Raw genomic sequence first — 14,111 nt, 5'->3', positions numbered from 1 at the left:
CTGCCAAGTGTCTTCTGGGGCCGTTCCTGCGGGCTTGGCTGTCCCAGACTCCGCTTTGCAAAGGCAAAGCACTCCAGAGCACAACGCACTGTTCTAAAAACGCCGGGCTGTACGGGTGATTGCTGTTTTACATTTTTTCGAGGATGTCTCACTCCGCCGGGTATTTAAAATAAGGCAAGGGAGACGTCGCTTGTAGGGCCGACGATCGCACCCGTGCCTTTGCAAGCCCCAGATTTTGTGAGTGCGCGTGCGTGCGTGCGCGCTTTGGGTTTTTGTTTTGAGTTTTTATTGTTTAGTCTGTCTTCAAAAACAGCTCTGACTCTGGAAAAGAGACAGCGTGGATTTGAATCCCATTCCGGCCCTGAATAACATGCATGCAAGGTTTTGTCTTCTCGACTGCGTCACTTTTCCAGCGGGGAAATGGAGCTCCTGGCGGTCTGCCTGTTGTAAGAAATCTGCGGTAGAGCAGGCAGGAGACGTGGGGTGCGGTGTGGGCGGGGCGGCACCCAGGTAGAGGAGTTGTGGCCTTTTATTCCTTGCTCCAAGGGGATGCCCAGTGTATGCCTCCCCCGCCCCCAGTATCATTTGTGGTATCATCAGTTCTGTTTGCGACACGGTCACGTAGAATTTCAGTGGCAGCGGGCCGGGGAGTGCCACGAGCTGGCTCTTTGTGGAACGGGACCGTGGCCACTTTGCAAGGCAGTGCCTCTCGCGGCCTCAGAACCTGCACGAATCACCACTGTGGCCGAGGGACCCTGCCAAGCGTCCTACCTGATTTGCGACTCGCAGCTTGGCCCAGCTGCTTACTACAGTTGCTAGGAATTCCGCCTCAGGGTGTTCTCCCCGCTTTCCCTCTCAGTTCCACGCGCGACTCTGTGCGCAGGTGTTTCTCTTCTCCCCCACCCCAGCTACATGAGAAACGCTAAGACAAGGATTATTTTAATACTATCTTATTATCATCATATTCAGCAGCCCAGCGACCGACTGATAATTGCTAGAGAGAAACTAGAGAAAATGGAGCTTGGTTGCAAATTGTTTTTTCATTAACATACTTTTGAACTGACTTTTAAACCTAATAGGACCCATTTAATCTCTACTACAAATAGAATTAAGTCACCCTTACCTAACACACACACCCCCAGCCCCCCTGCCACCCATTGCTCTTCTCCCAGCTATTGCCCCCCACAGACAAGAAAGGAATTTTAAGTCCCACCTTGATTCCTAATTAACAAGGTTCTACATTAGATCTATAATGGAATCACGGTTCAGGTGTTCCCTGGCAAACAACGTCTATTTTATATGAGTCACCTACGCTTCCAGCGACCTCAGCCAGGAACTGATTCTCCTCCTTTATTTTAGAAAGGCCCTGAAGACTGATCACCCAGCTGCCAAAGGCCACACTGGACTGTGTGCTCTGTCATTGGTCTCATGCTACTGAGCTCCACACCAGCATCTATCTTGGCATTCTCAGTTCTCAATTAAATTCCTCCTGGCTGGGTGGAGTCTACTGTGGCCTGTGCTGTGTCACCTATCAGGAGCTATATTTATATAGTGGGGGGCGGTGGGAGGGCTGGAACATGTTTTTACACACTACTAATAAATCTTGCTAAGCAGACAGACAAGTCTCCAACCTCCCCTCCTTCCCACCCAGCCCCCATCAAGTGCCACTCAGAGCCAGCTCGTTATTCCAAAGCAAGCCATTTGCCAAATCGGTTTGTACTTCTCCATGAAAAAGTGTCCCCAGCAAGTTCAAATATTAAAACAAATGCAGTCAGATGGGTCTGCCAGTAACACGGTCACGAATAAGAAAAAGGGTTATACTTCCCAGAGTATCCATTACACATTCATAAATAATGCTGTTCGTTCACCCGCCAATTAAAACTAACCAGCGCTGTCAAGTAACGTTAGAAGCAAGGACCCCAATGCTCTAATTATTTTTCCAGGAAAATTCCTAACGTTCTCCAGACTAAATGTGACCGGCTGGGTTGCCCCTATTCTGTAACCACCGGCCACATGCAAATTCATTGGCACTCTGATGCTTTGGGGTCGCAGGTCTTCGGCCTGTTGAGAGTAATTCTCCACCCGCAAACCTCCTGCTTCCCCCTGCGGCTTTTTCTTTCCCTTTTCTTTTTTAAAGCAGGTGCTGGCCCTTCACCCCACCCCCACCCGCACCTTGGTGCTACTTGGCTCCTTTCTGGTACCGTTCAGCCCCAGTTCTGCTGCCCCCTGGAGGCTTCTGCCTTCTCAGAAAAGCGGATAATCCACACAAGGTGTGGATTCAAGAGCCGGTGGGCCTGCAGAGCAAGTCAAAGTGACCAGCATGAAAAGGGGTCTTGGCTGAGTATATCCCACATGGGTAGCTTATGCTTAAAGAAACATCCTGGGTGGAGCCAGGAAGGGCCCCTCAGATCGCATGCTCAGACAGCTCCTAGGCACCAAAATCTGACTGTGCTTCTACCAAAGTCTGGTCCAGCGGCACCGGTCCTCCTGCTGCAGCCAGGCAAAGCAAGGCCCAGCCACTGCACATCTCGCTGTAGCGGAAAGCAACGCCATGATGCCTCACAGCGTTTATGGCCAAACAGACATGAATGATGTAATCGGGAGAGCTGTCTCCAAAAAGGAGAAAGAGAAGTCAGGGCAGTCCTTTGAGTTGGGGTGATGACCACCATTCGAAGGTCTAGGATCAAAGCTCCGGCCAGACATCAAAGCCCATTTGAGTCTAACGCCAAAAGACCCACGGTGAATTCCACTTCATATATAAACTAATTATAGCTTGACCCCCACAACCAGGCGGCAGGGAGTGCGCAAGGGAAAGAAAGCAGACATTGAAACAAAAGAGCAAGAAAAAGGAATGTTAGTAGCAGCACTGAGCACCATCATCAGGGCCCTGAGCACTTTAAAGATCTTTAGGGGCCCGAGGGGAGTAAAGGATTGACAGGCAATGGCAAGGTTGGGACAATGTCTGTCTTGTTGGAAAGGCCACAGAACAGCTCCTTCCACCCCCTCACACTGATGTCCAGCTAAACTCATCCTCACTCATGGAGGAAAGGTTATCTTTCAGCTGTGCTGGCATGCTACTGGAGAGCTCTGTGTGGCCAGGTCTTAGTGGCAGGAATCGCAGTGACCCCATGAGGGTTGGCAGTGAGTTCTTGAGGAAGCTTGGGCTTTGGCACACAGAGGATGCTGAGTTCCAAACACTCCAACGTGTCCTACGCAGTGCCCACAGTCTTCATAATCACTGCTGGTACCACCAGCTTCAGGCTCAGTCGCTTAACTCTGCCACTGCTGCTGGACATTACAGAAAAAAGATTCAAGTAACCCGGGAACTGCACGCTCTGCTGCTAGGAACACAAATGACCGTCCACTTCCCAATTAGGCAATTGGATTAGGCTGGGTTTGCTCATGCTCTGCTCTAATTATTTAAACTCTACAACCTTGTAAACTGGCAGACCATTATCCATCTCATAAGATAATCCATAAAATACTGTCAGTCACATTTTTTGCTTTTAGACAAACATAAGTTTCTCAAGAGAACAAAGGCTAAATGAAGAACTGCCATCTTGAATAAGAAAAAAAAAAATAGGGACCAGTGACATGGTATAGCAGCTAATCCTCTGCCTGCATTCCATATGTGCCACAGTTCAAGCCCTGGCTGCTCCACTTGCCATCCAACTCCCTGCTAACCTCCTGGGAAAGCAGCCGAGAATGGCTCAAGCCCTTGAGCCCCTGTACTCGCTTGGGAAACCCGGAAGAAATTCCTTGTTCCTGACTTGGATCGGCTCAGCTAGGGCCATTGTGGCCAGTTAGGGAGTGAACCAGCAGATGGAAGATCTCTCTGTCTCTCCCTCTCTCTCTCTGTAACTTTCAAGTAAAATCAATAAATTCTTTTTAAAAAGAAAGAAAAGAAAAAGCTTTACATGAGGGTTCTTACAGGACCAAACCAAACATGGGCCAGCAGTATCATATGGCACTTCTTTGAATGATCTTTGCACACACACAACAGGATGCAAGTTACATACAGTGCCTGCCTTCATGGCACTCGTGATTTGGAGCTAAATTGGCGCGGGTTAAGTATCCCTGTGTGCATGTGTTTCTTTTTTTTTTTTTTTTTAAGATTTATTTTTATTACAAAGTCAGATATACAGAGAGGAGGAGAGACAGAGAGAAGATCTTCCGTCCGATGTTTCACTCCCCAAGTGAGCTGCAACGGCCGGTGCGCGCCAATCCGAAGCCGGGAACCAGGAACCTCCTCCGGGTTTTCCCACGTGGGTGCTGGGTCCCAAGGCTTTGGGCCGTCCTCAACTGCTTTCCCAGGCCACAAGCAGGGAGCTGGATGGGAAGTGGAGCTGCCGGGACCAGAACCGGCGCCCACATGGGATCCCGGGGCGTTCAAGGCGAGGACTTTAGCCGCTAGGCCACGCTGCCGGGCCATGCATGTGTTTCTGAACTGTGAAGCTACCACAGTCATTCTAAAAGCAGATACCTAATTATACCCAGCCATTCACAATACTCACAAAAATACATTGCTGATCTTTATAATACCTGTCCCCCCCCCCCCCAGGAGATGGGATCTTAACATTTTACTTTTTATTATTATCCTCCAAGGATGGAGTTCTTTCTGCTGGTTCACTCCCCATAGGCCTGCAGACAGCCAGAGCTATGCCAGGCTAAGGCAAGGAGCCAGGAACTCTATCCGGGTCTCCCACGTGAGGTGCAAAAACTCAAGCACAGGAACCTCTCCTGCTGCCACCAGGCTGCGTGAGCAGAGCGCTGGATGGGAAGCCGATTAGCTGGGACTTCAACTGGCAGATCCCCATGCAGCAGTTTAACTTGCTGCGCATCACCCGAACTCGTGCTGCTGCCAGGGGTGTCAGGCACAGGACCCTGCTCATTTTTAGGCCAACAGAGAACGGCAAGCAGATGATGCAGGATGGCAGAGTGCCCCAGGCCACTGGCACCCGGCTGGGTACTCTCGGATCCACTTCCTCCTTCCCTTCGCCACCTCAAAGAGACGGGCATCTCTGCAGCCAGACACCGAACCAGAACCCGAAACGGGCCCCGACGCTGAGCTCCTGGCCAGTGTTTGCTTCCAGGACCCACACAACCGCTTTCATTGAGCGTCCTGGGATAGGCTTTGGGGAAGGATCCCTGTGGCAAAGGCCCGGGATGCCATTAACACCCGACAGCGGCGACCGCGGCGCAGGGCCGGCGCGAGGGGCGCCGCTTCCTCTAATCCGCTCGCACCTCTGCGAACAGCACATCCACTTCAAACGGAAGCTGGGCCTGGGGTTGTGCGCTCAGACGTGTGGAGGAGGGGGCTCGGGAGCAGCTCCCGAGGCCGAGAGAAGTTAGCTGGGATGACTGCAGGGCCCCTGGGGCCCCGGGAGGGCTGCGGGGGGAGGTCGAGGGGGCTCTGAGCTTTCCCCCTCCGCCCACCCCCTGCGGGTCTCCCCCCTCCTGAGGGCCGGACGCTTTGAAGTCTGTGAGGATGTTTTTTGGCAACAGATGGGACAATTCGGCTTCTGTTCGGTTTGGTCCAGGCAGATGGGATTCAAACAGTCCAAGAGTTTTGCTTCAAGAAAAAGAAACGCTGCCGCTGTCGTCCACAACCGTGCGCCCCAGAGAGGAATTGAGGAGACCCAGCCTGGCCTCCCCAGGGACGCTTTTCACAGGAAAATCAGATTCCAGCAGGGCCCTTGCTGACGCGATGGAGGGGTACAGCTCTGGAAGGCCAGCCGGTTGGTCTTGGCACTCTGGTCTTGGCATACACCGGTGCTGGTCACTTGGCGCACCCTCGGTCTTGTTTTTCTGCTCTGTAAAATGGGCCTTACGCCAAACCTTATGGAGAGGTTGTGACCCATCTGGAAATCAGAGTTAGTTACCCTCAAAGTTTGCCAGGTCACCTGCCAACTTGCAGGCGTGTGCACATACATGATTATGCACAAGTACCTTTGAGGATACTCTGAGTGACAAAGACAGCCATGAGCCATCAGGGTCATGGTGAAGGTTTCTCTCACGTGTGCAGGCTTAAGTGCTTTTAGGATTTCTCTGTTTCTATCTATCTTTCTTTAAGATGTATTTATTTATTTTTATTGGAAAGTCAGATTTACAGAGAAAAGAGAAAGGTCTTCTGCCTACTGGTTCATTCTCCAAGTGGCCATAACAGCTGGAGCTGAGCCCATCTGAAGCCAGGAGCTTCCTCCGGGTCTCCCATGTAGGTGCAGGGTCCCAAGGCTTTGGACCATCCTCCACTGCTTTCCCAGGCCACAGCAGGGGGAGCTGGATGGGAAAAAGTCAGCCGGGACACAAACCAGCACCCATATGGGATCCCAGCACATGCAAGGCAAGGATTTTAGTCACTAGGCTACTGCACAGGACCCCTTTTTTCTTCTTCTTGAATTTGAGCTATCGGTATACCCCACAGCCAGGAGGATGGAACAGTAGGCACCCCAGGGCCTCCAGGATGGGCAGGTGGAGAGCAGTGGAGCTGCGGGTTGCACTGGAAAGAACTGAAGCCTGGCCAGTGAGGCAGGGTTCAACCCCCTGAGCAAGGCGCTGACCCCCTCTGGGCCTCAGCAGCCTGGGTGTGAAATGGGTTAGCACTGAACTCAGGGAGAGTAAGGGCCATGGTGTGGGGTACGGGCCCCTAAATCTTCCCCTTTATATTTGATATTTGAGCTGAGGCGTTATTTGGGTTAATGAAGCTAACCTAGCTTCTTTATTTATTTCCTTCTTTCTTTCTTTCTTTCTTCTTCTTTTTTTTTTTTTTTGTGAGGGTCATAGGGAAAATTGCAAAACCACCAAAGTAGAAAAAAATGATATAATGAATCTAGTCATTATAGTTATACTCATTACAGTTCATGACTATAAACAAACTGTCAACAGAGCCCATGTACAACTGAATAGTGCTACAATATTGAGATCGGCAGACACAGAGGTCCTAATGAGATATTTTTATCGTGAGTTTAATACTAGTCACAAGAAGCACTCAATAAATGCAGATGTTATCATAATCACTATTCTCCCCCAACACCTAGAATTTACCCAAATTTTTTATAGACCTTTTATAAGACATCTTTTATGCAAAGAGCATAAAGCACTCTCCCACAATCCTTCTAGAACATTCTGGCATGGGAGATACAGAAGTACATCGCGATATGACTCAGTCATTCAGGTCAGGTCCAGACATCCCCTCCCCACTCCTGGCTTCCCAGTTCTCAGGGTTGTGGGGTCCCAGGTTTTCTTTCATACCAAGCTTTTCTTGAGAATACAATGTATCCCAAGTGCAGCTGGAACCTCCAAGGTGAGTGGCAGAGCTGGGATGACACTAAAGTTCAAGGTCATGCAATCTAGAGCAAAGCATTAGCTGGAGAAGAACCTGTTAGGGCAAACCAGCTAGAAAATTAGTGACAGCATCTCAGAGGTGCTATGTGGTGTGCGCATTAAAACTTAGCAGCCTTCCCAGGCACAAACCCAGAAGTCAAGAGTGTGGCCTCGAAAACTCAAAAGTGAACTCTAGGCTTAATTAGAGTTGCCTCTCTTGACCAATTAGATGTTAAACTCCTCAAGGGCAGGAACAAATCCCACTTCAGTCCCAACTCCCTGAGAACAAAGCCAGATACAGAGCAGGTATTCCTCAAAGGCTTGTCTAAGTGGACTGACCGCCCTTCAAGGTTGACGGAGTTGGAACCCTGTCTGTGACGCCCCAGACATTTCCTGAGACTTTGGAAAATTCTATAAATAGATATCTAGGCACAAACCAAACGCAGGTAATTTTCCTGTCCATTCCACTTTGAGAAATGTCTCTTGTGACTTTGTGCCTTTTAGGCAAATGTGAGGAAACAGGAAAAAAGCGAAAGCACTCCATTCCTGGAGAGATAAGGATACAGTCTGATAAGTACAGATGGTATTCCGGGTCACTATAGTTCAAACAAACTGGGACTCCTCTGCCTGTTTGACATGAACCAGAATGGCCCACCCGTCCGCCGTGAAGCACAAAGCTGTGTGGTCAGCATTTCATCCAGGGGCTCACCCTGGGGTGGCCCAGGCAGCCCAATGGACTCTGGGCAAGAAGCCCTTCCCCGATCTATTTCTCCCTGGGAGCACTTCCACCTGAATGTATCTCTGTGCTCTGTGTTATCATATAAGCACTGGCAGGTGACATCACTCATATCACTCAGTTTGAAGTCTCATTGCTTCCAGTCATGGAATTAATTGGAATTAATTCCTTCAAGGTCTTCAAACAATGGCCTTGTTTTATCATCAGTTCAAAAGTTGACTTCCTTGTGGTGGTGCACAGCACCTCTGAGAGCCTGAGCTCTGGGAACTGTTAGGCCAGGCATTTAATACACTGCTTGTTGATTATAACATTAAATCCTGTTCCCACTGAAGACATGACTTCCATGAGGGCTGTGTTAATGGAAAACTGTTCCTTTCCAAAGACGGGCGCTCACAAGCCTGCCTTTCCCAGCACAGATTTACCTTCAGCTGCGTTCAAGCCCCAAGCCCGCCTGTCCCATGGCACAGGTGCTTGGCAGACCCACATGGATGCTGACTGATGCTGGCTTCTTCCTGGAAGCTGAGATCTTGTATTGCGACGTGTGGCTGCAGTTGCTTTATCAGTACAGAAGGAGAGAAGCCGGGATCCAACACACACCTCGCCCCCCCCCCCCCGCCACCCGGCACACACAGTAGGGGTCCCTGCCTTATGCATGGGCTGCCCTGTACACCTGTGGGATTTCACCAGCTTAGAAAAAGCAATGTGGAGGTTTTTTAAAAAGCCCTGAACTGACAGGCACATCTTTCACTTCCCCTTGAGTTCATTTCCACATCAAGGAATTTGGCTTTCCTGTTTGCAATAGAGTTGAGCCCAATGTTGAATTACATCACATACCGCTCTCTTGTCTATACCAATTGTATCTTTCATGACATTGTGAAAACCATACTGTCACCCCCTCTTCCTCTAGCTTCCTTTTTGAATCCCCACCCCGCTCCCGTGGGTCCTAAAGAAGCATCTTAGCAGTGAAAATAGAAGTAGATCTTGAACATGCTAGGTCGTGCTGGAGAAACAGAAAAGTGAGAGCAGTCGACTTGTAAACCAAGCCAGGACTTTCTTAACAGCCCAATAGGGAAGAGACCAGGTCCGAGTGGTCTGTTTTCCTCTATGTCACCATTGCTCAAATCCAGTTTTTCCCGAGTTGGCATCCTGCCCAATATGTCCTCCAAGAAGTATAAAGTTACCTTTCCACCCATGCCATCACAATGTGCGCAGATCCAAAGCTAGGCGATTCTGTCTCAGTCATCTGTCTCTCCGGTCCCCTGACATGGCCTGGGAGCCTATTAGAAGGATGTGCATGATGAGGCTACATTTCCCATTGACCCAGCTGTTCATAAACAAAGCTCTTCCTTCGAAGAAAGGCAATGACATTTCAATTGCTGAAAATGATCAGCCTCGACTCATCTGAATTTCATCACGTGTGCTACTTATGCAGGAAATGGGAACCAGTAGAAGTTTCCTTTTTTTTGCAAATTGCCTCCAGGTGTGGCATACAGCAGCATCTATTACAACATCACGCAGTAGCCAGTGCCCCGCAATTTCTTCTTCTATCATCTTGTTCAGAAAATGAATAACAAACCATTTATCACACACACACAAGCTCTGGGTGTTGTCTGCGGCACGCTTCACCACTGGAGTAGCCTCACCCTACTTCCATAGCCTCCAGCCACCTCACCCTGTGTTTTCCATGGCATGTTATGATACGGTGCCATTGACTTATTTATTATGTCCATTGTTTGTTATTGCCTGTCTCTGTTCCTGGGATGCAGGCTCCACCAAGGCAAGCATCTTTTGTTTTCTTCACTGATACAGCCCCAAGGGAATGGAAGTACGGCTGGCACACTGTGCTTCCTCCAATAAATATCTGTTGGGTGAATGAACGAGTCAGCTCATTCATTCTTATTATTTCAAAATCTCCAGTCCTGGGCCCAGTGCGGTAGCCTAGCGGCTAAAGTCCTTGTCTAGCACGCACCAGGATCCCGTATCAGTACCGGTTCTAATCCCAGCAGCCCCACTTCCCATCCAGCTCCCTGCTTGTGGCCTGGGAAAGCAGTAGAGGATGGCCCAGTGCCTTGGGACCCTGTACCTGCATGAGAGACTCAGAACAGGCTCCAGGGTCCTCGTTTTGGATTGGCTCAGTTTCAGCTGTTGCGGTCATTTGGGGAATGAATTATTGGACAGAAGATCTTCCTCTCTGTCCTCCTCTCTGTATATCTGACTTTGCAATAAAAATAAATAAATCCTTTTTTTTTTTAAGTTTAAAAAAAACAAAACTGGGCCCAGCAGCGTGGCCTAGCGGCTAAAGTCCTCGCCTTGAACGCCCCAGGATCCCAGATGGGAGCCAGTTCTAATCCCGGCAGCTTGACTTCCCATCCAGCTCCCTGCTTGTGGCCTGGGAAAGCAGTCGAGAACGGCCCAATGCATTGGGACCCTGCACCCACGTGGGAGACCCGGAGGAGGTTCCTGGTTCCCGGCTTCGGATTGGCGCGCACCGGCCGTTGCAGCTCACTTGGGGAGTGAAACATCGACGGAAGATCTTCCTCTCTGTCTCTCCTCCTCTCTGTATATCTGACTTTTGTAATAAAAATAAATCTTTAAAAAAAAAAACTGGTCCAAAACAAAACTGAAACCAGTGCAGTTTTGTAAATGTGCTTTTGTGAACATTCTGAAAGATTTATTCATGAAGGTGACAGGGGTGCAGATGGAGAGAGGTTGAGATCTTTCATCCACTGGCTCATTAGCCAGAAAGCCATCACAGCTGGAGCTGGCCAGACGAAACCAGGAGCCAGGAGCTCGTTCGGAATCGCCCAGGGGGGTGGTAGGAACCCGAGCCCTTGAGGCCGCACTTGCTGTTCTCCCAGGTGTTTTAGCCGGGAGATGAATGGGCAGTTACAGCTGGGGTTGAAGCGGGCACTGCAGTGTGATGTGGGGAGCCCAGGCAATGACTTAATCATAACAAGAATGACTTCAGCGAAGCTTTTGAGGACCCCGTGTCGGTCACTACAGTGCCACAAGGACACCGCCACTCATTTCCAGACGCCCTCCACTCTTACCCCCTTGACTCTGCTTCTCTCAGCAAAGTGTCTATTTTTACCGCTGACCGTTATATTACAACTTATCCCATTTTTTTTCAGCCTTTTCTTCATCCCTAAGTCACTTGTCAGATTCCTGCAGGTGCCTGCTTTCAAGTAGCTCTTATGTTTGTTCCTTCCTTGCTATTCTCATGGCTCCTGTCTACACAATTATCACCTCAAATAGACTCCTAATTGCCATCCTAGGCTCTGTCTCTCCCCCCTACAGATTGTTTTACATATCATAAGCATGGTTTGGATCGGTCCTCTTCTAAAGCTGTCTGTGATCTGTCCTGCCCCTGCCGGAGTGGTCAAATGGTCAGGAGTTAAATCCTGAAAAAAATACCAAGTGTTGCATAAGCAAATGAATTCTGGAAGCAGGGCTGGAAGAAAGCAGCTGTTTTCAGGCTGAGGAATCTGAACTCCACCTGGGGAGACCCGAGGGCCTGCTGGAAGAGGCCTGACAGATGGGAGCAACCTCGGGAATGGGGCCCCACGGTGACACCTGAGGGCAGACAGACAGGAGACAGAATCCATGGACCCATGGCGTGACATTTGCCTATTAATTCATCAGTTCCCAGAGACAAGTTAGAGGCCAGCAGAGCCTCCACCCTCGTGTTCACTCGGCCTCTGACCCTGGCCCCATATACCACCTCTAGGATTTAAAGTCAGCACCATCTAAAGGGCCTGCTCATGAAGACCCGGACCACAGGCTGGCTGGGAGAGATGATTGGAGCTGGCGTTATGGAATTGTGGCAGGTTCAGCCTCCACTCGCAGCACTGGCATCCCACGGGGGCACCAGGTCGAGTTCTAAACACTCCACTTCTGATCCAGCTCCCTGCTAATACACCTAGGAAAGCAGCAGAGGCTGACCCAAGTGCTTGGGCCCCTGCACCCACATGAACCGTCTAGAAGCAGCTCCTGGTTCCTGATTTCAAACTGGTTCAGCCCTGACTGTTGTGGCCACTGCGGAGTGAACAACTGAAAGAACTCTCTCTAGCTCTGCCTCTCAAAAACATAAAAAAAGAAGGAGGAGGAGAAAGTTGTTGCTACAAGTCAGTCCTCAGCCAGCTCTCCGTCTAAATCACCAGTGTAAATATTTTAGGTCTGTGATCTTCTACTCAACACTACTGTGAAAGCCACCACAGCAAATTAAACAAGCAACGAGGTTGTGTTTTAATAAATCTTTATTTACAAAAACAAATGGCATAACTCACCGCCCAGAGACCGTTCATATCTGCGAGAAAATCTCAGGATATGTTAACGCTAGTCATCCCAGCACACCTGCAGTGGCAGTTTAATTTGAACATACAAGTAACCTTTCCAAGTGCCAAAGGACTGTCCCGATGATCTTCCATGTTGTAGTGCACGTAGGAAGAAGGTTACTGAGAGCCCGAGGAGCAGAGATACTCTTCTTAAGGGTTGAATAGCAGAGGTCTACTTAGCTGCCAGTTCTCAGCGTGCACTAGGTACAAATCCTCGTGGTCACTCAGAACGGTCCCCGGAGCCTAGGGGGTGCGGACGGTTTCCCTGGTCATGTCACCCGTGGCCAGCTCAGTGGCTTTCTCCTGTGCTCCAGTCACCTCCTGCCTGTCACACCCTCCAAATCGCCCTTCTAGCTGCGATCTTTGTTAGAAATAATGGGCCACAGGGGCAGAGGCGGTAAACAGTAATTAATATGCAAATTTGCAAGGAACTCACCCCTGGGTGCTGAGGCTTCTTTGTTTGCCGAGTCCTGGACAACTGGGGCTTTGTCTTCACCGTAATTAGCAGGATAAATATAAAATTATGACATTAATTGTCAGGCAGCTTTTTTTAAACTGGTAGCACACCCCTCCTGTGCCTAAGAGGCCACAGCTCAGCAGGGGGTTCCTTCAAAATGAATTCTAAAATGTAGAAATACCCATTTTAATTAAAAGGCAAACACTGAACTGATTTTATCTATTCAAAATGAATCACAGTCATTGGGCAACAAATTGCTGATGTATATATTAACAATTAGGATCTTCGTATTAGCTGACCTTAGCCTAAGGCAAAAAAGGAAAATGATGCAGAGATAGAAAGTTGCAGGGTCCCATTGAGTGACTTCCCTGACCTGGCCCCCGAGTGAATCTGCGAATGGGTTTTCTTCTTCCAGTTTCTCTGGCCCCGCTCTCTCATCCCAGCCCCTCCACTCTGTCTCAGCAGCTGCTTAGTTGCCATTTCACCCTCATGCCTCTCAGTTCAGCTGATTGGACGAGGCGTGAGGTGAAGGTAGGATGGGAAAATAGAAAAAAAGCAATGCTAAAGGCACTTCTCCTGTAGTTGAGCATTTAAAGGAAGTCAAAATGAAATTTGAAAGACTCGTTAAATGTTTATGTATTCCCATCCACTTGAAACACAGAGATCAGAGAGAGAAAGTGAGAGAGAGAGTCTGGCCTCTGTTTCACTTCCCAAATACTCAGACATCCAGGCCTGGGTCAAGCAGAAGCCCTCAATTGCATCAGGGTCTCCTCCATGACAAGGGCCCAAGCCCTGGAGCCACACACGCTGCCTCCTGGTACACCTTAGCAGGAAGCTGGCTCTGAAGCGGAGGTGGGATTCGATGCCAGGTACTCTGATCTGGGAGGAGGGGCAACCCACTGTGCCACAATGCCTACCCCTAAACACTGCCCCAACAGTGGGAAAGCAGGAACAAGAAACCTTGGCCTTAAACACAGCACACTGCCCACAAAAGCTGCTGTTCTCTTCCAACAGCCTGCCCCATCCATCCCTGGAAGCCTTTTCTTGCTTTCCATGTCCACCCAGGAAGCTTGGGCTGCTGCATCTCCCACTCAGAGCTAGGCTTCCTGCTCTGCCCCCACCTCAGCCTCCCTCCAACAGAGGTGGTGCCATGTCACACCCGGTGCGGGTGTCTCCCCACTAGACAGTGAGCACCTTGGCTGCAAACAAGGGCTGTTTTCCCTCTGATGTCTCCAGGCCCAAGCTGCTCTGTTGTGCTTGC

Source organism: Ochotona princeps, chromosome 6 (assembly GCF_030435755.1).
Source record: "Ochotona princeps isolate mOchPri1 chromosome 6, mOchPri1.hap1, whole genome shotgun sequence".
Classification (NCBI taxonomy): domain Eukaryota; kingdom Metazoa; phylum Chordata; class Mammalia; order Lagomorpha; family Ochotonidae; genus Ochotona; species Ochotona princeps.
The sequence above is the reverse complement of the archived record's forward strand: the minus strand, read 5'-3'. Positions refer to the sequence as shown.